We start from the raw sequence: 21,745 nt of genomic DNA on the forward strand, positions 1-21,745 counted from the left end.
CCCTTCTACAGCGTGCAATAGCTGCCTTTACGTCAGATTAATTGGCAATGTGAGATTCTATGCGGCAAGATTTCACCAGCTCTTAGCTTGAGCCTTAATAGATCAGCTATTACTTGACAAGAATCTGATGCCATTCTTTAAAGAAAAGGGCTTTTGTATGTTTGGCTGTCCCATAAAAAGGAGAAGGAATGTGACATTCAGCTCAGGGCTATCTCCCCATCGACGTTTAGCGTGGAGTAATAGTGGCCCGGCTTTGCCTGGCGCCATTCTCTTCGGGCGCTTCCTGATGGACAGGGGACACTTGAATCCTTTGCCATTTACATTTTCATCCTCTTTACAAATTAGATGGATTATTCAAAACTGGATGAAGGGCAGGGAAGCCATCCCCGTTCTCCAAGGACAATCTAAAAATTATTTCAAGTGAAGTTGATAGGAAGAGATCACAGAATGGAAGGTGAATTTGAAGCGTAGGGGCTCATCACCTCAGCAGAGAAGACACTGCCCAACAGCTGCCAAGTCAGGGCCTGAGGGACGTGGCTGCCCGTATGCCTCCCAACAAAGATCTCGTGTTTGGGCTGCATTCCTACAGAAGAATTCTGCCTTCGAGATTGGCATTGGAGAGGTAAGCCATGGTCATCAGCACGTGGCCGAGAAGCCCAGGCAGCGAGTCATCAGTGGGTGGTGGACACAGGCAGTCCCATGGGACAAGACCCTCCTGGCTCCCGAGGACAGGGCTGCCCCGCAGGCTGCGGGAGCTGGTGGACAAGACGTGGGCACAGACTTGAAGGGCCTGGCAGCCCCTCAGGGCCGCAGAGGAGGCTCTGCCTTTGGAGGGGCCTCAGTCTCTCTGGTCCTTGTGACCCTGACAGACAGAGGGGGCCTGCAGAGCCCACTGTCCGTGGTGGTCCCCACGGCCGTGGACATGGGTGTGCCCGCATGTCCCTGACTTGGCATCCTGTCTCCAGAGTGTTCGGGGGCAGGTCTGCTGGGGAGACCTTGGCGAGTGGGAGGTCATGCTCCCATGTGGCGTCGGCCGGTGGCTGTGCCTCGAGTCCTCGGCCTGCCTCTGGAGCGGAACAAGGCCCGCTGCAGTGGGGGCCCCACGGAGCGGAGCACAAGGGGAGCACACCCATGGCCAGCCCTTCCCAGTGCCCTCTGATGCCCGTGGTCTCTCTGGGCAAAGACAGGCTGGTCGTGCATTTTCCTCCTTTAAAGTTTTCTTACCACCAACTTTCTGGCTGAACAAGCCAGTGAGTGAAACCACAAGTGCCACCCCGGTCAGCGCGTGGCCGTCCATGCAGCAGGACATCCTGAGGGCCTGTCGGCATCTGGCCGCAGCGACGCCCCCGCACAGGCAGGCTCTGCCCCTCACCCACCGGCCTGCAGTGGAGTTCAGAAGCCAGGCTGTCCTCTTGCCAAGCGGTGTGTGCCAGCCCGAGGGCTTGTGCGCAAGTAAGATGTGGTCTCTCCCGAAACAGCCTGCCTGCTTCCTCAGGCTTCCTTCTGGACGTCTGGAGGCCAGACCAGGTTGTTCCCAGAGCCCTCAGGGAGGACCCTGTCCCACCCATCATTCAGCCTGAATTCTCAAGACCCTGCACATTCCGCAGTGACTTCCTGTCCCTCCTGGGCGAACAGGAGGGGCCCGAGGTGCCGCAGGGCCCAGAGACCCCGCTGCCAGCCTAGCCCCTCAGACCTCTGCGTCTGGACCCTCCCAGAGTGCCGGGGAGCCAGCAGGCCTGGAGGGGAGCAGTCACCCGTGGAGGAGCCCTCATTCCTGGGTGGGGGAGAGAGATCCTAGCAACACCCTGGGTGGGGCCTGGGTACCTGGGCCCTGCAGGCTTTAGGTTCTCGCCTGTTATCCACCCTTGCCTCACATGATGCCTTCCAGCTTTTTGTTCAGAAAATACAGCCATCGGCTTTTTTCCCAGGATTTTTCCTAAGTGTGATAAGTTCCCTGCTGTCAGCATTTATTCTTTGCTTGTGTGTCTTAAATGTAATGGGTTTACTATCACCGAAGAATATTTGACGGGGGTGATATAACTCTGATGAGCAAAATTATTCAAGTCGCTCAAACATTAAAAAACATAGGAAAAACAAAAAATGTTCCCAAATCTAAAATTCTTGACTGCTGAGTGGATGGTTCTGGGGAACGTCAGTGGAACTAACCGTGAACAGTCGGTCGTCTCTGGGCCCCAGGTGTGGCCCGGCCCGGCTCGTCTGTCTCCCGTGGGCCTCTCCAGATGCGGGGCCTCACCTGGCAGTTCAGCCAGTGCCCACTGAGGGCCGCTGGGGGCACCCGGTCAAGCTTCCCGGGAAGGAGGGCGGGTAAGGTGCTCACCGCACAGCTTCTCCCCAGGGGAGTCAGACGCACCTCGGGGTGCCTTCTGAGCTGTTCCGAGACTTGGGCAAGGCAAATGCAGGACAGGACAGGAATCCGCAGCCGCCGCCTCCTTGCCAGGGGTGTGAGTGGCCACCATGCAGTCCCCAGGCCCATGGACAGAAGCAGCTTGGAATCAGTGCCAGACGGTGAGGAGCTCCTCCTGGGGCACCTCACTTGGGACCCAGCTCCCCACTGGAATAATCCCGGCGGCTCCAACCCTGGCTCCTGCCCAGCCCCCTGGTGCCTTCCCTCATCACCGAGGGCCTCAGGGCAACCCGACTCCCACAGCCTGTGTCCTGTGCCATCACCGCGTGCTCTCAGGGTCTGCGTGCCCCGGAAACACCCCCAGACTTCCGTGCTGATGCCTCCAGGACCATCTCCATGCCTGGCACTCGGCTCGCTGTGTCTCGGTCGCATCCACAGGGCTCCAGTGCCAGTGTCGTCCTCGGGGCCTGCCCGGCTGGGGCAGCATATCCATCCGCCATCCCTCTGGCCGTCCGTGTCCAGCCATGAGGACCCCTTCTCCTGCCACGCCTCCCCACTGCCCCCTGTCCTCCTCCGGGCCATCCTCCCACCCTGACCTGGGCACTGTGGGGGCCTCCCGGGTCTCCCTGTGGCCCCTCATCTTCCCTCAATCAGTTGTGCACGTTCAGACCCTGAGTCAGACCGTGTTGCCCTCTCCTTTCAAGATGCTGTGGTGACTTTGCTTGAAACATGGAGACCCAGGTCCCTGACCTGACCCCTGGCTGTGAGGCCTCTGCAGGCTCGTCCTCTCCCCGCCTGCCCTCTGCCTGGACGCTCTGCCAGCTGCTTCCTTCCTGCCCCTGGAGTATGCACCGTGCAGACGGCCCTGCACTTGCCCTCCCACCCTGGGATGCTCCTCCACTAGCACACACTGCCCCGCCACTCCTCATTCTTCCGAGGTTGGCTCAGAGCCCGCCTCTTCCATGCAGCCTTGCAGACCCCCAGCCCCAGCCATGCCGGTCATCAAGTGCAACCTGCCCCTCCCTCGGTTGCCTGGAATCACTGACACTACAGAGCGTCACCTTTATGCGGCTGCGTGCCACTGCCTCTGTGCAGACTGCACACCTCCCATGGGGAGGGGCTGCTCCGCGTGTCCTCTGCCTCCCAGCACCCCGCAGACCCTCTGGGTGCCTGAGGCACCCGTGGGTGTAGGCGGTCATCTGGAGGAGCCGGAGCATTGGCTCACCAGCTGGTCTGAGAATCAGTGCATACCTACCACCTAGAAGGCCGGCTTTTGGGAAGTTCCAGACACGTGGACGGCGTTCATGGAAAAGCTCTTCCCAGGGCACTGGGAGAACCAGACTGCGTGGGAATCCAGTCAGAAAGCGGATTCTTTGGAAGTAGTGCAATGGGTCCGGCCTCTAACAGAGGCCCACTCAGAAACGCGTCCACAGGCAGCGTGCCTGCCCGCCTCAGGCTGCCATCAGGGGGTGCCCGGCCTGGCCTGTCCTGGGAGCGCACGGCAGCTGCAGGGGCCGCCCTGTCCAGCAGGCCTCCCTGGCCCCTCAGAGCAGCGGAGGGATTTGTTTCTTGCTCTTTCTTATGCAGAATTTTGAACATAGAAAGAAGAGAATGACCCAGGCCCAGCCTTGCCCTCTGTGACCCCCCCCGGGCTACACCTCTCATATCACTTGAAACAAACTATATATTGCCTTATAAATATTCCATGAAATATTTCTAAAATACAAGGATTCTTTCTTTTTAACCTGTGAAATCCTCATGCCATATCACACTGAAGGTAATAATGACCAGTATCATCAAATATCTAGCCTGCATTCGAATTTCCAGTTTTCACTGCAGTGTCAGAACTCTGAGTTCATTTGCTTTTTGACTCAGGATCCAGTGAGGCCCACACGTGGCGGCAGGCTGTTTGGTCTTCGCTGGTTCCAAACCTACGGGCTCGCTTCCATCTCATTCCTGGAGGAGGTGCGGCGTGCGTGGGTCTGGGTGGGTCAGGCTCAGCTGACCATGAGCCGGGGCGGTAGACACAGTGAGGAAAGCCCGCGAAGGGGCAGGTGTGGGAGGCGTTACGAGCAGTGTCTTTGGCCCAGTGGCTTCCAGGTCACCTTGGCTGTGTCTAGCTGCCCAGGAGATGCTGGAAGAGACGATGCCAGGCCAGAAAGGGGTCCTGTGTGGTCTCTGACCATGGCAAACCCCCTCCCCACATCCAGTACCCTCCACTGTGTTACGGGGTGAGGTCGGTTGTGGAGCATGTGGGGGAGACAGAGGCATCGGAGCAGTGCCGCCCACCCCGACCATGCCTGGAACCTGGGTCTTCTGCAGTCCCTGCCCCATGTGTGGGCTTAGAGGCTGACTCCTGCGGGCTGGTGCTTGAGGGGCAGGAGGGTCGTAGAAGGTGCTGCCAACCCTGGGATGCTTTCCTCTTGTAGCCACACTGACATCTGATGGCTACACCTGCGTCTGCCTGCCTACCTCATCTGTGTCTTCTGTGTCCTGGCCATATCCTCATCTCTGTGTCTGCCCCTGCACTACACCTGCACCTGCATACCTTTATCTACACCTACACCGACACCTATACACCTACATCCATGGCTACATCTGTTTGTCTACACCTCTGTCTACTCCTACATCCTTACCCGTGTCTGCACACCTAGGTCATTGGTGCCTGTATCCAGAGCTCTGTCGGTGCAGCCTGGTTGGTGCTGGATTCCCCATAATTGCTGGGATGCTTTGTTCTTCTTCGGTGATACTGTCAAATTCCGAGTAGAGTAGCCTGGGGACCTGCATAGGTTAAGCACTGCAATTGATTTTTTGACACGTGTCATCAGTGCTATCAATAGGCCTGGACTTAAGCCTGAGTTAAGCTGTTTAAATTTCACTCCTACATAGGAGAGGGTAACAAAGAAGGAGAAAAATATGAAAAGAAGAGACTTGCTAGGCTGTCAAAAACAGAAGCAAGTCTGGAAATGAGTAGAAGTCAGAGGGAAAGGGACTGGGGGAAGCAGCCCCTCAGGTGGCGTGGCTGTGGGGTGTTGGCTTTCTTAGGACAGGGACTTTGGAAAGTGTTTTACTGGAGGAGTAATGGGGGTCTGCAGGGGGCGGGGCGAGCAGGCCCAGAAGTGTGCAGCTGCCCCCGGTCCCCTCCACTCCGTGCCCCCTCGCTCTCCACGCTGCGTGGCTGACCCGCGAAGGGGCTGCTGTGCTGTGAACTGGCCTGGACTTAAAGCCAAGCTGGCAGCCTCACTAGACTCCCTCTGCTTCCCCAGTGGACTTTGCTGGGCCTGCTGGGCTGTCTGCACCCCCTTTCCTGCTGTAGAACCTGTGTGGATTTGGGGTAATGGCCTGATCGGTTATCAGCCGAGAGTCATGTCAGAGAAGGGGTAAAGGCCTCAGGCTTCACATGCACGCCCACAGGGCAATACCCACAGAGCTCCCCGCACCAGGACCCTGCATGTTTAGAGGCCAGTGGGCCGAGTGGGACTGGGCCCAGCACATGTGGTGAGTGGCCAGCACTCTGAGACCAGGTATGGAGTGACAGAAGGGGCAGTGCGGGACCCGGCCAGGGGCGTCTTCCTGTGGGCCAGGTACGGGCAGGGAAACCCCACACTGGGTGTGGGTGTGACTGCAGTGGGAGACTGATGGTGTCAGGAGAGCTGGCCTCCCCCTCTGCCGCAGAGAGGTTTGCAGGCTCCCTTGGCTGCGAGGACAGAATCACTCTCTGATGCCACCACTGGACCCGCCAGTGTATGCCGCACCCTCAGATCAAGCCCCTGCCCCCAGCCATGCAGCCCTCGTTCTTGATGACTCCTCACAGCCCTGCTCTCCCGACACGCAGCATTGGTGCCTCCCTGCCAGCCGCCGGTGTGAACCCCACACATCAGGAACGGAGCCCTGGTGTCGGTGACCTGCTGCCCGCCAGCCCCAGGAGGGGCGGCCCCAGAGCCTAGGGCAGATGAAGTGTGGGTCTAGGGTGCAGCCTGAGCACGGCTGCCCACCGCAGGCCCACTTGCGGATGCCTGCAAGACCTGGGCCCCCCCTGTGGCTCTACCCGACGTGACGCCTGCTTCATTCTGCTACAACCCAAACTTGTCCCAAGTCAACACGGGGCGGTGGCCCCCTTTGAAAGTGACCCCCTGGCCTGCTGAACACACTTTTTTCTCCAGCTCTGATGAGGTGTTGTTGACACACCAAGATACTTGAAGCGCACCGTGTGTGATCTGATCCTGGCGCCGCTGTGGGAGGGTGGCCGCAGCCAGTTGGTCGGTGCATTTGTCACCTCCTGTGGTCCTCTTTTTTTTTCTGATAAGTTTTTTTTTTGGTATCATTAATCTACAATTACATGAGGGACATTATGTTTACTAGACTCTCCCCATCACCAAGTGCCCCCCAGATACCCCATTGCAGTCACTGCCCATCAGCATAGTAAGATGCTGTAGAATCACTACCTGTCTTCTCTGTGTTGCACAGCCCTCCCCGTGCACCCACCCCCATTATACATGCTAATCATAATGCTGTGGTCCTCTTTTTTGTGTGTGGTGAGAACATCTAAATTGTACTCTCTCAGCAAACTTCAGTTGTGCAATACAGTGGTGCCCACCGTCAGCACTGCACTGTGCATTAGGTCCCCAGGTCCCGTTCAGCTTTTAACTGGGTGTTTGTGCCTGTTTCCTTTCTCTGCTCCCCACTGCCCAGCCCCTGGCCACCGGCACTCTGCTCTGTTTCTACAAGTCAGGCTCTTGTTTAGATTCGGTGTATGGGTGAGACCACGTGGCATCTGTTCTTCCATGACTGGCTTGTTTCGCTCAGTGTGATGTGCTTTGGGCTCACCCACGTTGTGATAAATGACCGGATTTCTTGTCTTAAGGCTGATGAGTGTTCCAGTCTATATCCCCGCCACAGGTTCTTTATTCACTCATCACTGGTGGACACACATTTTTCTTTTCGTTTGTCTCAGAATGATTTTTCCTTTGATTTCTTCTTTGACCCACTGGTTGTTCAGGAGCAAACTGCTTAATCTCCACGTATTTGTGAACTTTTCAGTTTTCTTCTTAAAATGGGTTTCTAGTTTCATACCATTGTGGTTCGAGATGTTTGATATGGTTTTGATCTTAAGCTTATTAAACTTGCTTGTGGCCTGTCACGTGGTCTTCCCTGGAGAACGTGCCGTGTGTGACAGAAGTGCGCTCTTCTGCCGACGGCTGGCCCGCTGTCTGGTGCGCCGTGCAGTTCGCACCCACTGCTTCCTTGCTGGTTTCCTGGCTGGACGATCTGTCCGTTGTTGAAAGAGGGCATTGACGTCCCTTTCTCTTACTGTATTGCTGTCCATTTCTCCCTTCGGATCTGGTCGTATTTGCTTTATATATTAGATGCTCCTATGTTGGGTGTATATTTACGAATGTATCCTCTTGATAAATTGACCCCTTTATCATTATGTGATACTTTGTCTCTTACCATCTTGGCTTAAAGTCGGTGACGTGGGCGTCCGTGGAGCTGCCCCACTCTCTTTTGCTTCCCGTTTGCATGAAATACCTTTTTCCATCCCTTCACTTTTGATCTGTGTGTATCCTTAACGCTGAACTGAGTCTCTTATAGGTGACATCTAGTTGGATATTGTTTTTTTTAAATCCATTCACGCACTCTGTCTTTTGATTGGAGAATTTAGTCCATTCACATTTAAAGTAATTACTGATAGATATGGACTTAATATTGCCACTTGGTTACTTGGATTTTGGTTGTTTTGTAATTCCTTTGTTCCCTTCTTTCTCTTCCTTGGAGACTTGGCTGTATGACGGTGGTTGGCTTTGATCCCTTTCTCTTTATTCTTTTGTGTATCTATTGTAGGCTTTTGCCTGTGGTTACCATCAGGCTTACTGAAGCATCCTGTGTTTATCACAGTCTGTTTTTAGCTGACAGCACCCTTGAATGTGCACTGAAGCCCTACATTTTTATACCACCTCCCCATTTTATCTTTTTGACGTCAGTATACTTTTTATAAAGGTAACACTAAGACATTGTGTGCTTAGATTTGTCTTAGCAGTTGGCAAATGTTTTATTTTTTCAAAAAATTTGGAGAAATGAACATGCTTATAGTGAGAATATAGTCTCATCTTCATGTTAAAAACAATAAGCTCTTTGAATGCAACAGTTTTTCACCTGCTGATTTGTTTTTTTTTTTTTTTTTTGTATATATTACTTTATTTTCATTTTTTTTAGTAATTCAAGATTCTAGAATTTCAAAATTCTAGTAAATCAATGATATTGTAATTTACAAAAATAATGATTTTACAGTGTTTTTTTTTTTTGTTTTTTTTTTTTTTCACATGAAATTACTTTGTTTTACTTCAAGACAGTTAGCAGGTTTACAATGTAAACATGAAAAGAAGCATTCCCACCTTGTAGGATTAAGACCCTTGGAGAAAACAATTAAGAAATGAAATAATCAGCTAATTCACACGGTCCTTTTTATTCCCCCCCAACAATGATTGTACTTCTTTTTTTTTTTTTTTTTTTTTTTTGAGTGGGCATCTCTCATATTTATTGATCAAATGGTTGTTAACAACAATAAAATTCAGTATAGGGGGGTCAATGCTCAATGTACAATCATTAATCCATCTCAAGCCTAATTCTCGTCAGTCTCCAATCTTCTGAAGCATAACGAACAAGTTCTTACATGGTGAACGAATTCTTACAGAGTGAATAAATTCTTACATGGTGAACAGTACAAGGTATTCATCACAGAAACTTTCGGTTTTGATCATGCAATATGACCTATAAACCATCAGGTCAAATATGAATATTCATTTGATTTTTGTACTTGATTTATATGTTGATCCCACATTTCTCCTATTATTATTATTATTTTTATTTTTAATAAAATGCTGAAGTGGTAGGTAGATGCAAGATAAAGGTAGAAAACATAGTTTAGTGCTGTAAGAAGGCAAATGTAGATGATCAGATGATCAGGTGTGTGCCTATGGACTAAGTATTAATCCAGGCTAGACAAGGGCAGCAAGACATCCACGGATGCAGAAGATTTCTCTCAAAGCAGGGGGGGTGAGGTTCTGAGCCTCACCTCTGTTGATCCCCAAATTCTCACCTGATGGCCCCCCTGCGACTGTGCCTGTCTTAGGTTGTTCCTCCCTTGAGGAATCTTACCCGTCTCTGGCTAACCAGTCATCTTCCGGGGCCATACAGGGAAATGTAAAGTTGGTAAGTGAGAGAGAAGCCATATTGTTTGCAAAGGTTAGCTTTTTACTTCTTTGCAGATTTATGCCCTGTGGCTTCTATGCCCAGCACTTGTCTCGAGGTATCTTTACCACCTGGAGGAATTATGATACTCGGTAAATTCGATATGAGGCACGAATTCTATTTAAGGTTTGTAATTAGGAAGGAAGAAGAAAAGCTATAGATGTAGCATATGAAGGAAACTTGGGAGGATTGATTATTTCTTTGACATATCTTCTTGTATAGTACCTTAAGTATGTATAGGTTTTAAACTACTAACTAATTTGCACACACATATTAACATAATAGGAATACGGTGACATAAACAAAGCAAATCTATAATTACCAGCCATCTCCAGTAAAGCCAAGAAAACCATTTAGGCACCCTAGGCATTTGTGAAAATTTATCTATGATATGATGGATATTTTCCAACTGTACTTGAACCATCAGACAAATTAAAGCAGCCCATTTCTGGGATCTGTTCACATCCCATATGTTCTTTTAACCATAGATAGTCTATAGTCATGAGATTTTGGGGTGCTACAACTTGCACCCCTCCCAACTCCTGGTTGAGTTCCAACAGTACAGATCCAGTCAAATTCGTTGTCTCACTGTATGCACATGCCAGCCTAGACATCTCCCTCCTCCTTCTTATGGCAAGTCCAGGAGACGGTGGGCTGGATGCAGCCACAACCGCAGCATCGTCCGGATCCCTGTGGAGGCTTTTTGATGATCATCCCCCGGCACGAGTCCTCCAGAGAGTGCTGATGCCGGAAGCTCCTCCTCATATCGTATCTTAGTTCATTTTCTGGGTATCCAAGCTAGGCCTTGATCTTCTGCGTAGAAACAAACAGACCCTTTGCCCACACTTTGACATGCCCTCTATACCACTGTGCAGAACTCATTGGAGGTCAGCACACAGTAACTGCTTTTTTTTTTTTTTTTTTTTTAATTAAGAGAAAGGAATATTATCAGAAAAGAGTACCTCCATAGCTGATCATCTGACACCCTTTAAGTGATCAACATTAAGGATATTTAAAGCATGCGTTGATCTTTGATTTACCAATAGTTTTATCCTGTTAAGGAGTAATCCCCCTTTTCTTTCTTTCTTTCTTTTTTTTTTTAAAAATTTTAAATCTACACTTACCTGAAGAATACTATGTTTACTATGCTCTCCCCTATATCAGGTCCCCCCTAACAACCACATTACGGTTACTGTCCATCAGCTTAGCAAAATGTGGTAGAGTCACTACTTGTCCTCTCTGTGTTGTGCAGCCCACCCTCCCCTTTCTCCCTCCCCCCCATGCATGCTAATCTTAACACCCCCCTTCTTCTTCCCCCCCCTTATCCCTCCCTGCCCACCCATTCTCCCCAGTTCCTTTCCCTTTGGTACCTGTTAGTCCATTTTTGGGTTCTGTAATTCTGCTGCTGTTTTGTTCCTTCAGTTTTTCCTTTGTTCCTATACTCCTCAGATGAGTGAAATCATTTGGTATTTCTCTTTCTCCGCTTGGCTTATTTCACTGAGCATAATACTCTCCAGCTCCATCCATATTGCTGCAAATGGTTGGATTTTTCCACTTCTTATGGCTGAGTAGTATTCCATTGTGTATATGTACCACATCTTCTTTATCCATTCATCTACAGATGGACATTTAGGTTGCTTCCAATTCTTGGCTATTGTAAATAGTGCTGCGATAAACATAGGAGTGCATCTGTCTTTCTCAAACTTGATTGCTGCGTTCTTAGGGTAAATTCCTAGGAGTGGAATTCCTGGGTCAAATGGTAGGTCTGTTTTGAGCATTTTGATGCACCTCCATACTGCTTTCCACAATGGTTGAACTAATTTACATTCCCACCAGCAGTGTAGGAGGGTTCCCCTTTCTCCACAGCCTCGCCAACATTTGTTGTTGTTTGTCTTTTGGATGGCAGCTATCCTTACTGGTGTGAGGTGATACCTCATTGTAGTTTTAATTTGCATTTCTCTGATAATTAGCGATGTGGAGCATCTTTTCATGTGTCTCTTGGCCATCTGTATTTCTTTTTTGGAGAACTGTCTGTTCAGTTCCTCTGCCCATTTTTTAATTGGGTTATTTGTTTTTTGTTTGTTGAGGCGTGTGAGCTCTTTATATATTCTGGACGTCAAGCCTTTATCAGATCTGTCATTTTCAAATATATTCTCCCATACTGTAGGGTTCCTTTTTGTTCTATTGATGGTGTCTTTCGCTGTACAGAAGCTTTTCAGCTTAATGTAGTCCCACTTGCTCATTTTTGCTGTTGTTTTCCTTGCCCGGGGAGATATGTTCAAGAAGAGATCACTCATGTTTATGTCTAAGAGGTTTTTGCCTATGTTTTTTTCCAAGAGTTTAATGGTTTCGTGACTTACATTCAGGTCTTTGATCCATTTTGAGTTTACCTTTGTATATGGGGTTAGACAATGGTCCAGTTTCATTCTCCTACATGTAGCTGTCCAGTTTTGCCAGCACCATCTGTTGAAGAGACTGTCATTTTGCCATTGTATGTCCATGGCTCCTTTATCAAATATTAATTGACCATATATGTTTGGGTTAATTTCTGGGGTCTCTAATCTGTTCCACTGGTCTGTGGCTCTGTTCTTGTGCCAGTACCAAATTGTCTTGATTACTATGGCTTTGTAGTAGAGCTTGAAGTTGGGGAGTGAGATCCCCCCTACTTTATTCTTCTTTTTCAGGATTGCTTTGGCTATTCGGGGTCTTTGGTGTTTCCATATGAATTTTTGAATTATTTGTTCCAATTCATTGAAGAATGTTGCTGGTAATTTGAGAGGGATTGCATCAAATTTGTATATTGCTTTCGGCAGGATGGCCATTTTGACGATATTAATTCTTCCTAGCCATGAGCATGGGATGAGTTTCCATTTATTAGTGTCCCCTTTAATTTCTCTTAAGAGTGACTTGTAGTTTTCAGAGTATAAGTCTTTCACTTCCTTGGTTAGGTTTATTCCTAGGTATTTTATTCTTTTTGATGCAATGGTGAATGGAATTGTTTTCCTGATTTCTCTTTCTATTGATTCGTTGTTAGTGTATAGGAAAGCTACAGATTTCTGTGTGTTGATTTTGTATCCTGCAACTTTGCTGTATTCCGATATCAGTTCTAGTAGTTTTGGAGTGGAGTCTTTAGGGTTTTTTATGTACAGTATCATATCATCTGCAAATAGTGACAGTTTAACTTCTTCTTTACCAATCTGGATTCCTTGTATTTCTTTGTTTTGTCTGATTGCCGTGGCTAGGACCTCCAGTACTATGTTAAATAACAGTGGGGAGAGTGGGCATCCCTGTCTGGTTCCCGATCTCAGTGGAAATGCTTTCAGCTTCTCGCTGTTCAGTATAATGCTGGCTGTGGGTTTATCATATATGGCCTTTATTATGTTGAGGTACTTGCCCTCTATTCCCATTTTGCTGAGAGTTTTTATCATGAATGGACGTTGAATTTTGTCAAATGCTTTTTCAGCATCTATGGAGATGATCATGTGGTTTTTGTCTTTCTTTTTGTTGATGTGGTGGATGATGTTGATGGATTTTCGAATGTTGTACCATCCTTGCATCCCTGGGATGAACCCCACTTGGTCATGGTGTATGATCCTTTTGATATACTGTTGAATTCTGTTTGCTAATATTTTATTGAGTATTTTTGCATCTACGTTCATCAGGGATATTGGTCTGTAATTTTCTTTTTTGGTGGGGTCTTTGCCTGGTTTTGGTATTAGGGTGATGTTGGCTTCATAGAATGAGTTTGGGAGTATTCCCTCTTCTTCTATTTTGTGGAACACTTTAAGGAGAATGGGTATTATGTCTTCTCTGTGTGTCTGATAAAATTCCGAGGTAAATCCGTCCGGCCCCGGGGTTTTGTTCTTGGGTAGTTTTTTGATTACTGTTTCAATTTCTTTGCTTGTAATTGGTTTGTTTAACTTTTGTGTTTCTTCCTTGGTCAGTCTTGGGAGGTTGTATTTTTCTAGGAAGTTGTCCATTTCTTCTAGGTTTTCCAGCTTGTTGGCATATAGGTTTTCATAGTAGTCTTTAATAATTCTTTGTATTTCTGTGGAGTCTGTCGTGATTTTTCCATTCTCATTTCTGATTATGTTGATTTGTGTTGACTCTCTTTTTCTCTTAATAAGTTGGGCTAGAGGCTTATCTATTTTGTTTATTTTCTCAAAGAACCAGCTCTTGGTTTCGTTGATTTTTGCTATTGTTTTATTCTTCTCAATTTTGTTTATTTCTTCTCTGATCTTTATTATGTCCCTCCTTCTGCTGACTTTAGGCCTCATTTGTTCTTCTTTTTCCAGTTTTAATAGTTGTGATGTTAGACTATTCATTTGGGATTGTTCTTCCTTCTTCAAGTGTGCCTGGATTGCTATATACTTTCCTCTTAAGACTGCTTTCGCTGCATCCCACAGAAGTTGGGGCTTAGTGTTGTTGTTGTCATTTGTTTCTATATATTCCTTGATCTCTATTTTGATTTGTTCATTGATCCATTGATTATTTAGTAGCATGTTGTTAAGCCTCCATGTGTTTGTGAGCCTTTTTGTTTTCTTTGTAGAATTTATTTCTACTTTCATACCTTTGTGGTCTGAAAAATTGGTTGGTAGAATTTCAATATTGTGGAATTTACTGAGGCTCTTTTTGTGAGCTAGTATGTGGTCTATTCTGGAGAATGTTCCATGTGCACTTGAGAAGAATGTATATCCTGTTGCTTTTGGATGTAAAGTTCTATAGATGTCTATTAGGTCCATCTGTTCTAGTGTGTTGTTCAGTGCCTGTGTGTCTTTACTTATTTTCTGCCCGGTGGATCTATCCTTTGGGGTGAGTGGTGTGTTGAAGTCTCCTACAATGAATGCATTGCAGTCTATTTCCCTCTTTAGTTCTGTTAGTATTTGCTTCACATATGCTGGTGCTCCTGTATTGGGTGCATATATATTTAGAATGGTTATATCCTCTTGTTGGACTAAGCCCTTTATCATTATGTAGTGGCCTTCTTTATCTCTTGTTACTTTCTTTGTTTTGAAGTCTATTTTGTCTGATATTAGTACTGCAACCCCTGCTTTCTTCTCACTGTTGTTTGCCTGAAATATGTTTTTCCATCCCTTGACTTTTAGTCTATGCTTATCTTTGGGTTTAAGGTGAGTTTCTTGTAAGCAGCATATAGATGGGTCTTGCTTTTTTATCCATTCTATTACTCTATGTCTTTTGATTGGTGCATTAAGTCCATTTACATTTAGGGTGACTATTGAAAGATATGTACTTATTGCCATTGCAGGCTTTAGATTCGTGGTTACCAAAGGTTCAAGGTTAGCTTCTTTAGTATCTTACTGCCTAACTTAGCTCTCTTATTGAGCTGTTATATACACTGTCTGGAGAGTCTTTTCTTCTCTCCCTTCTTATTCCTCCTCCTCCATTCTTCATATGTTGTGTGTTTTGTTCTGTGCTCTTTTTAGGGGTGCTCCCATCTAGAGCAGTCCCTGTAGGATGCCCTGTAGAGGTGGTTTGTGGGAAGCAAATTCCCTCAGCTTTTGCTTGTCTGGGAATTGTTTGATCCCACCATCGTATTTAAATGATAGTCGTGCTGGATACAGTATCCTTGGTTCAAGGCCCTTCTGTTTCATTGCATTAAGTATATCATGCCATTCTCTTCTGGCCTGTAGGGTTTCTGTTGAGAAGTCTGATGTTAGCCTGATTGGTTTTCCTTTATAGGTGACCTTTTTCTCTCTAGCTGCCTTTAAAACTCTTTCCTTGTCCTTGATCCTTGCCATTTTAATTATTATGTGTCTTGGTGTTGTCCTCCTTGGATCCTTTCTGTTGGGGGTTCTGTATAATTCCATGGTCTGTTCGATTATTTCCTCCCCCAGTTTGGGGAAGTTTTCAGCAATTATTTCTTCAAAGACACTTTCTATCCCTTTTCCTCTTTCTTCCTCTTCTGGTATCCCTATAATACGAATGTTTTTCCTTTTGTATTGGTCACATATTTCTCTTAGTGTTGTTTCATTCCTGGAGATCCTTTTATCTCTCTCTATGTCAGCTTCTATACGTTCCTGTTCTCTGGCTTCTATTCCTTCAATGGCCTCTTGCATCTTATCCATTCTGCTTATAAATCCTTCCAGGGATTGTTTCACTTCTGTGATCTCTTTCCTGACATCTGTGATCTCCTTCCGGACTTCATCCCACTGCTCTTGCATTCTTCTCTGCATCTCATCCCACTGCTCTTGCATTTTTCTCTGCATCTCATCCCATTGCTCTTGCATTTTTTTCTGCATCTCTGTCAGCATGTTCATGATTTTTATTTTGAATTCTTTTTCAGGAGGACTAGTTAGGTCTGTCTCCTTCTCAGGTGTTGTCTCTGTGATCTTTGTCTGCCTGTAGTTTTGCCTTTTCATGGTGATAGAGATAGTTTGCAGAGCTGGTACAAGTGACCGCTGGAAGAGCTTCCCTTCTTGTTGGTTTGTAGCCTTTTCCTGGGAGAATAGCGACCTCTAGTGGCTTGTGCTGGGCAGCTGTGCGCAGACAGGGCTTCTGCTTCCTGCCCAGTTGCTTTGGGGTTTATCTCCACTGTTGCTGTGGGCTTGGCCTGGCTGGGGCTGTTCCTCCAAAATGGTGGAGCCCCGTTGGAGGGGGAGCAGCCAGGAGACTATTTATCTCCGTAAGGGGCCTCTGTGCTCCCTGCTGCCCAGGGGGTTAGAGTGCCCAGAGATCCCCAGATTCCCTGCTTCTGGTCTAAGTGACCTGTCCTGCCCCTTTAAGATTTCCAAAAAGCACTCTCCAAACCAAAACAACAACAGCAACAATGAGAGAGGGAACAGAAAGAAAGAGAAAAAAAAAAGGAAAAAAAAGGAAAAAACAAGCGATTTTTTTTTTTTTTTTTGTCCTCAGGTGCCGGTCCCAGGCACCCGCTCACTGGTCCTGCTGCCCTGTCTCCCTAGCACCAGGGTCCCTGTCCTTTCAAGGCTTCCAAAAAGCACCCACCCACCGGTCCCGCAGGGAAGGAACGCTCAATATTCTTTGTCCTCAGGCACTGGTCCCACGCACCCGCTCACCAGTCCCGCCGCCCTGCCTCCCTAGCACTGGGGTCCCTGTCCCTTCAAGGCTTCCAAAAAGCACTCGGCAAAAAGAGAGAAAAAAAAGGGGAAAAACGCGCGATTTCTTCCGTCCTCAGGTGCTGGTCTCAGGCACCCACCCACCGGTCCCACAGGGAAAAATGCGGGATATTCTTTGTCCTCAGGTGCCGGTCCCAGGCACCCGCTCACCAGTCCCGCCGCCCTGCCTCCCTAGCACCGGGGTCCCTGTCCCTTTTAGGCTTCCAAAATCACTCGCAGAAAAGAGAAAAAAAAAAGGGGAAAAACGCGCGATTTCCTCTGTCCTCAAGTGCCGGTCTCAGGCACCCGCCCACCGGTCCCGCAGGGAAAAACGGGGGATATTCTTTGTCCTCAGGCGCCGGTCCCAGCCACCCGCTCACCAGTCCCGCCACCGTGCCTCCCTAGCACTGGGGTCCCCGTCCCTTCAAGGCTTCCAAAAAGCGCTTGCCAAAAAGAGAAAAAAAAAAAAAAAAAGGGGAAAAACGCGCGACCTCCTCCGTCCTCAGGCACCGGTCTCAGGCACCCGCCCCCAGGTCTCGCAGGGAGAAACGCGGGATATTCTTTGTCCTCCGGCGCCGTTCCCAGGCACCTCCTCACCGGTCCCGCCACCCTGCCTCCCCAGCAACGGGGGCCCGTCCCTCTAAGGCTTCCAAAAAGCGCTCGCCAAAAAAAAAAAAAAAAAAACTGCTCCGGTTTCTCTCCACCCTCCGGGAGCCGGGGGGAGGGGCGCTCGGGTCCCGCCGGGCTGGGGCTTGTATCTTACCCCCTTCACAAGGCGCTGGGTTCTTGCAGGTGTGGATGTGGTCTGGATGTTGTCCTGTGTCCTGTGGTCTCTATTTTAGGAAGATTTTTCTTTGTTATATTTTCATAGCTCTATGTGTTTTTGGGAGGAGATTTCCACTGCTCTACTCACGCCGCCATCTTGGCTCCCCTACTGCTGATTTGTTTTTTACCTGTGAAGAGTTGGTGGTTTTTAACCAATAAACTGATTACTTTACTAATAAGAGTAGTTAAGGATCGTAAGCACCTTGAGGTGAGTCTGCAGGTGCTCTGGAACACCAGGGCTGCTCAGCAGTCAGAATTCAGCTCGGTGGCTCACCTTGTCCTGGACTCGTTCCCTCACACTCTGAAAATGTTGGACTTTATGGGATTCCTCAGGGAAAAGTGAGGTGCTGACCAAAGCTGGGGTTTTGGATCTTCTTGGGTCCACCAGCCTCAATCATTCGCCTTCGTCTGCATTGTGTGTTAGCAAAAACTTTAACTAACTTACAAGATTAAGTAGAATAAACATCATTAGTTGTTGTAATGATGGCTAGGGATAACTAGAATAATCAGTGAATCCATGAAAACCTCCTTTTATCCGCTGGTTTCGAATATCATTTCATCAAAACAGTGTATCAAAGTTGACCGATTTCACTTTGTAATCAGTCGTCTGGTGAATTTTCAAACAAGTAGGTAAATGTCCAAAATGAGGACGTGAAGCTGCAGAAGCGCCGACGGTCAGCCCCTGAACGCAGAGTGCAGGTGTGAACGTCTGGTTGGCAAGGTGTCCGGCCCCACAGCCGGGCCCGGTTCCCAGCCTGGTTTCCTGTGGCTCGTGAGAAGCAGACGGGGTGCTTCTGAGACAGTGAGCCAGGGTGAGATGCAGGTAGGGCACCACCCAGACTCACCCCACATTTCTGGGGTCCTCCATCACGACAATCACCCCGTAATAATGAGCAGGGTGAGTGTTTCTTCTGGAAATCTTCTAGCATGACCTCGGGCAGGGAATTTCATCTCTCTGCTCTCAGCTTCTACTCCTCTAATGGGGTCCATGAAGTACCTCCTGCAGGCCTGTCACGAGGACTAGGTGAGGGGACCTGCATGGAGGCCGAGCAGGGTGGCGCGAGGGGGAGAGCCTTCAGGGCCGCTGCCCTCACCGCTCTGACCTCACGGCCTTCCAGTCGCCTTGCAGGGCACACGCCACGGCTCCTTCCGCACCCAGCAGAGTCAGTTTTCTCATGTTCTGAAGTCTTTCATTCCCGCAATGATCTAGAGCCCCGTGGACACCCACAGGGCTGCACGTGGCATTGTGAGGCTCTCGTGGAATCAGGGTGCTGCTGTTCCCCTGTGAGCCCCCACCCAGGGGGTGGTGCGAGCACGTCAGTAGGTCCCATCTGGTTACTGAGCAGACTCCTGGGGCATCCTTCAGACTGAGCAGGGGTGCTGGCCTGCTGCTGTGCCTCAAGAGGAAATGCGTCAGAGAAGGGACCCATCTAGCTTCTGAAAATCTTTCCTGCCGCCAGGTAGTGTGGCCCCTCTGGCCACCCCCTGGTCTGACCTGGGCCACCAGGAGTGCTCACATCCATCTCCCTGCGGCAGCCTGGGCGTCCAGGTAATCAGGGTGACAGCTGTCACAAGCAGATGCATGACGATGCACGTGCCGTCCGCCCATTGATTCCTGAGATTCGCTCCCACTGTGCTCTGAGGACAGTCAGACCATGAAATGACAGGTGATGGCCATGTATTTTGGAGACAGAATGGAACTGACTGCATGCTCATTTTGAGGGCAGTCGGCACCCTCCCATGGGGCTGGCTGCGGCCTGGGGCCACTGCCACGGCCTTGCCCTCCCTGCCTGTGACCCCTGTGCTGTGGCCTGGCAGGAAAAGCAGCTGACTGCTCGTCCTGCAGCTTGTGGGGTGGGTGCTGTCCTGCCAGTGGGTTCCAGCCCCGCGCAAGGTCACTGTGGAGTCAGTGTGACCAAAGAAAGGACAGTAGAACGTTTTTGGGGTGAAAGGGTTATACCCAACTTTATTCCCACGGTGGCAGGTCAGTCACTAGAATCCCATCCGCTCAGAGCCAGTCTGCAGGCAGCAAGCTGGTCTCTGCCCCTGGGCCCCTCTGCCCGCACAGCCGTCTCAGTCTCTGTCCTCGGCACTGCCACCATTCCAGCCTCTGCTCTGCTCTCCTGCAGCCTTGTAGCTGTGCCACTGTGTTGCCCAGAGTACTGAGTGGGGCTCTTCATATAGAGTCAACAACAACATACTGCCCACACGTGTGTAGTGAGCTGGCCGGCAAGGGCCAGGTGAGAATCCCGGCCGCAGAAACTTTCGCGTTTTCCACAGGTGGTGGATTGTCTTGCTTGTGAGGCAGGCCAGTCCATGAAGATATCTGGGCTGGGGGCTTCACCGTTATCTCCAAGGCTGTTTCAGGTACTCTTGTGATAAGGATGTTAGCTGTCTGTATGTGGGGTGAGGGAATGCAGGGCCCTGAGGCAGTCCTGAGGACTGGGGTTCACGATAGCACCCCTGGGCCCCATGCCTCCTGTCCCCCTTGGGAATCAAGACGTGTGGGTCGGGAGGCCGGTCAATGTGCAGCAGGGGCAGGAGGCTTTGGAGGCACAGGGAGGGTGAAGGGCGGCTCATGCCTTCACTGCGCTCGCAGCTTGTGGAGGGAGATTGGGTTCAAACACATGGTGTGATTGGAGACCCTTCCCCTCCATGCTTAGAAATAGGTGGTGAGCTGGGTGGTTTTGAATCAAAATGCAGAGAGAGTTTTAGAAAAAGGGAGGCTCCTTGCCGGCTCACAGGTCAGGGTCAGTGGGCCCGTCGATGACCGGGTTTGGGGAGGAAGGGTGGTCCTGTGGCTGCAGGGTCCCAGGTTGGTGGGAGCAGGGCTGAGACAAGGGGCAGAGAGTTCAGAGGAGGCTGAGGTGTCCCTGGGAGGGGAGTGCAGTCAGACCAGGCAGCAGGCAGCCCAGGTCGGGTCCAGCTGTGAGTGGAGGTCATCGCCACAGCTTTCAGAGTTTTAGGGCCAGTGCTGGCCTCGGTGAGCCCAGCAGCACGTGTGTGTGCATGCACGTGCTCCATGTCTCATGCAGGAGCCCGCCTGCACTTCTCTCTGTGTGCTTGCAGGTGCACGCGCACCTGGGGAGTGCTTGGCCATCGGTGACCCCTCTCTGGGCCACCTGGGTCTCCTGTGCGCATCCTCCCAGCAGAGCCAGGACTGCAGCAGTCGATTCTGTTCCCGGAGCACAGGGGTGGGAGGGTGGATGCCAGGGAGCCGGTGTTTCCAGCCCCTCGGCTCCTGGGACAACACTCCCCGACTCGTGCCAACAGAGTCCTCAACTGTGAGCAAGCACCTGTGTGGGCAGAACATGTTCCCAGTAAGCACAGAAAGATGGGTTCAGACCAAGGCCAGCGTGCCTTTCAGTGGGCTCAGCGTCAAGCTGGGCGTCACTCCTGACCTCTCACTGCTCAGTAGTGGCTGTTGCTGGTGGCCCACTTCCCCAGACTCAGCTTCCACTGGCCCCAGGCGCCCGCCTGCCATCGGCTCAAGAGAGCCCGGCCCCTTCTCATGTCGGGGTCACACGTCCCGGCACGGGCTTCCTGAGGCTGGGCTGCTTTCCTGACAGACGCCCAGAGCTGGCCTCTAATGAGTGAGCTCCCCGATGTCCGGACGCACCTGTTCAGTACAGGGGCCATTGCTGAGTCAGCTCGTGCTGCCACAGCCTGCCCCAGTCAGGGCTCAAGGACCCCGTAGATGTGCATCTGCATTTGGGGGCAGGTGTGCGTGGGGCGCCCAGCTGGCTGCTGGAGAGCAAGCTCTGACCTGCAGCTGCAGGCAGACAGGCAGTGAGTGACCATGAAGACACAGAGGTTCCAGGCGGAGCCCTGCCCCAGCCAGCCACCCGTCTCCTGGTGGGCGCAAGCTGCCAGCTCTGAAGCATGTCTAGGGCTTTCTAGCAGGGTGGGGGAGGGGCGGACGGGCACACCTCCATGCCACGTGTGTGCACCTTATTCAATATGTGAAAGGTCTGGAAAGCTGTGTTTGGAGAGGTCTGGGGGCCCGCCTGCCCTTGGTGGAGGAAGGACTGTGGCTCTGAGGGCCACTCACTTGCTCAGGAAGTGGGACAGTAAAGGGAGGGTGGCCCTTCGGTTGCAGCCGGGGCCAGACCACTCGTTTCTCACCTGGCACAGGCTCAAGGGGGCATCGGAGTAACAGGCGAGGTGGAGACTGGGCAGGGCCGCACTCGGCCCGGCTCCTCCGCGGTTCTGAGGGCCCTTCTCCCACCGG

The 21,745-nt window shown here is 50.0% G+C and overlaps 1 protein-coding gene across 4 annotated transcripts in view; it reads left to right on the forward strand.

Moving 5' to 3' along the window:
• Window positions 1-21,745, forward strand: part of PTPRN2 (protein tyrosine phosphatase receptor type N2) — a 695,060-nt gene that overhangs the window by 301,084 nt on the left and 372,231 nt on the right. The gene's annotated exons all lie outside the window — the stretch shown is intronic.

The sequence above is a fragment of the Manis javanica genome, chromosome 6 (assembly GCF_040802235.1).
Source record: "Manis javanica isolate MJ-LG chromosome 6, MJ_LKY, whole genome shotgun sequence".
Classification (NCBI taxonomy): domain Eukaryota; kingdom Metazoa; phylum Chordata; class Mammalia; order Pholidota; family Manidae; genus Manis; species Manis javanica.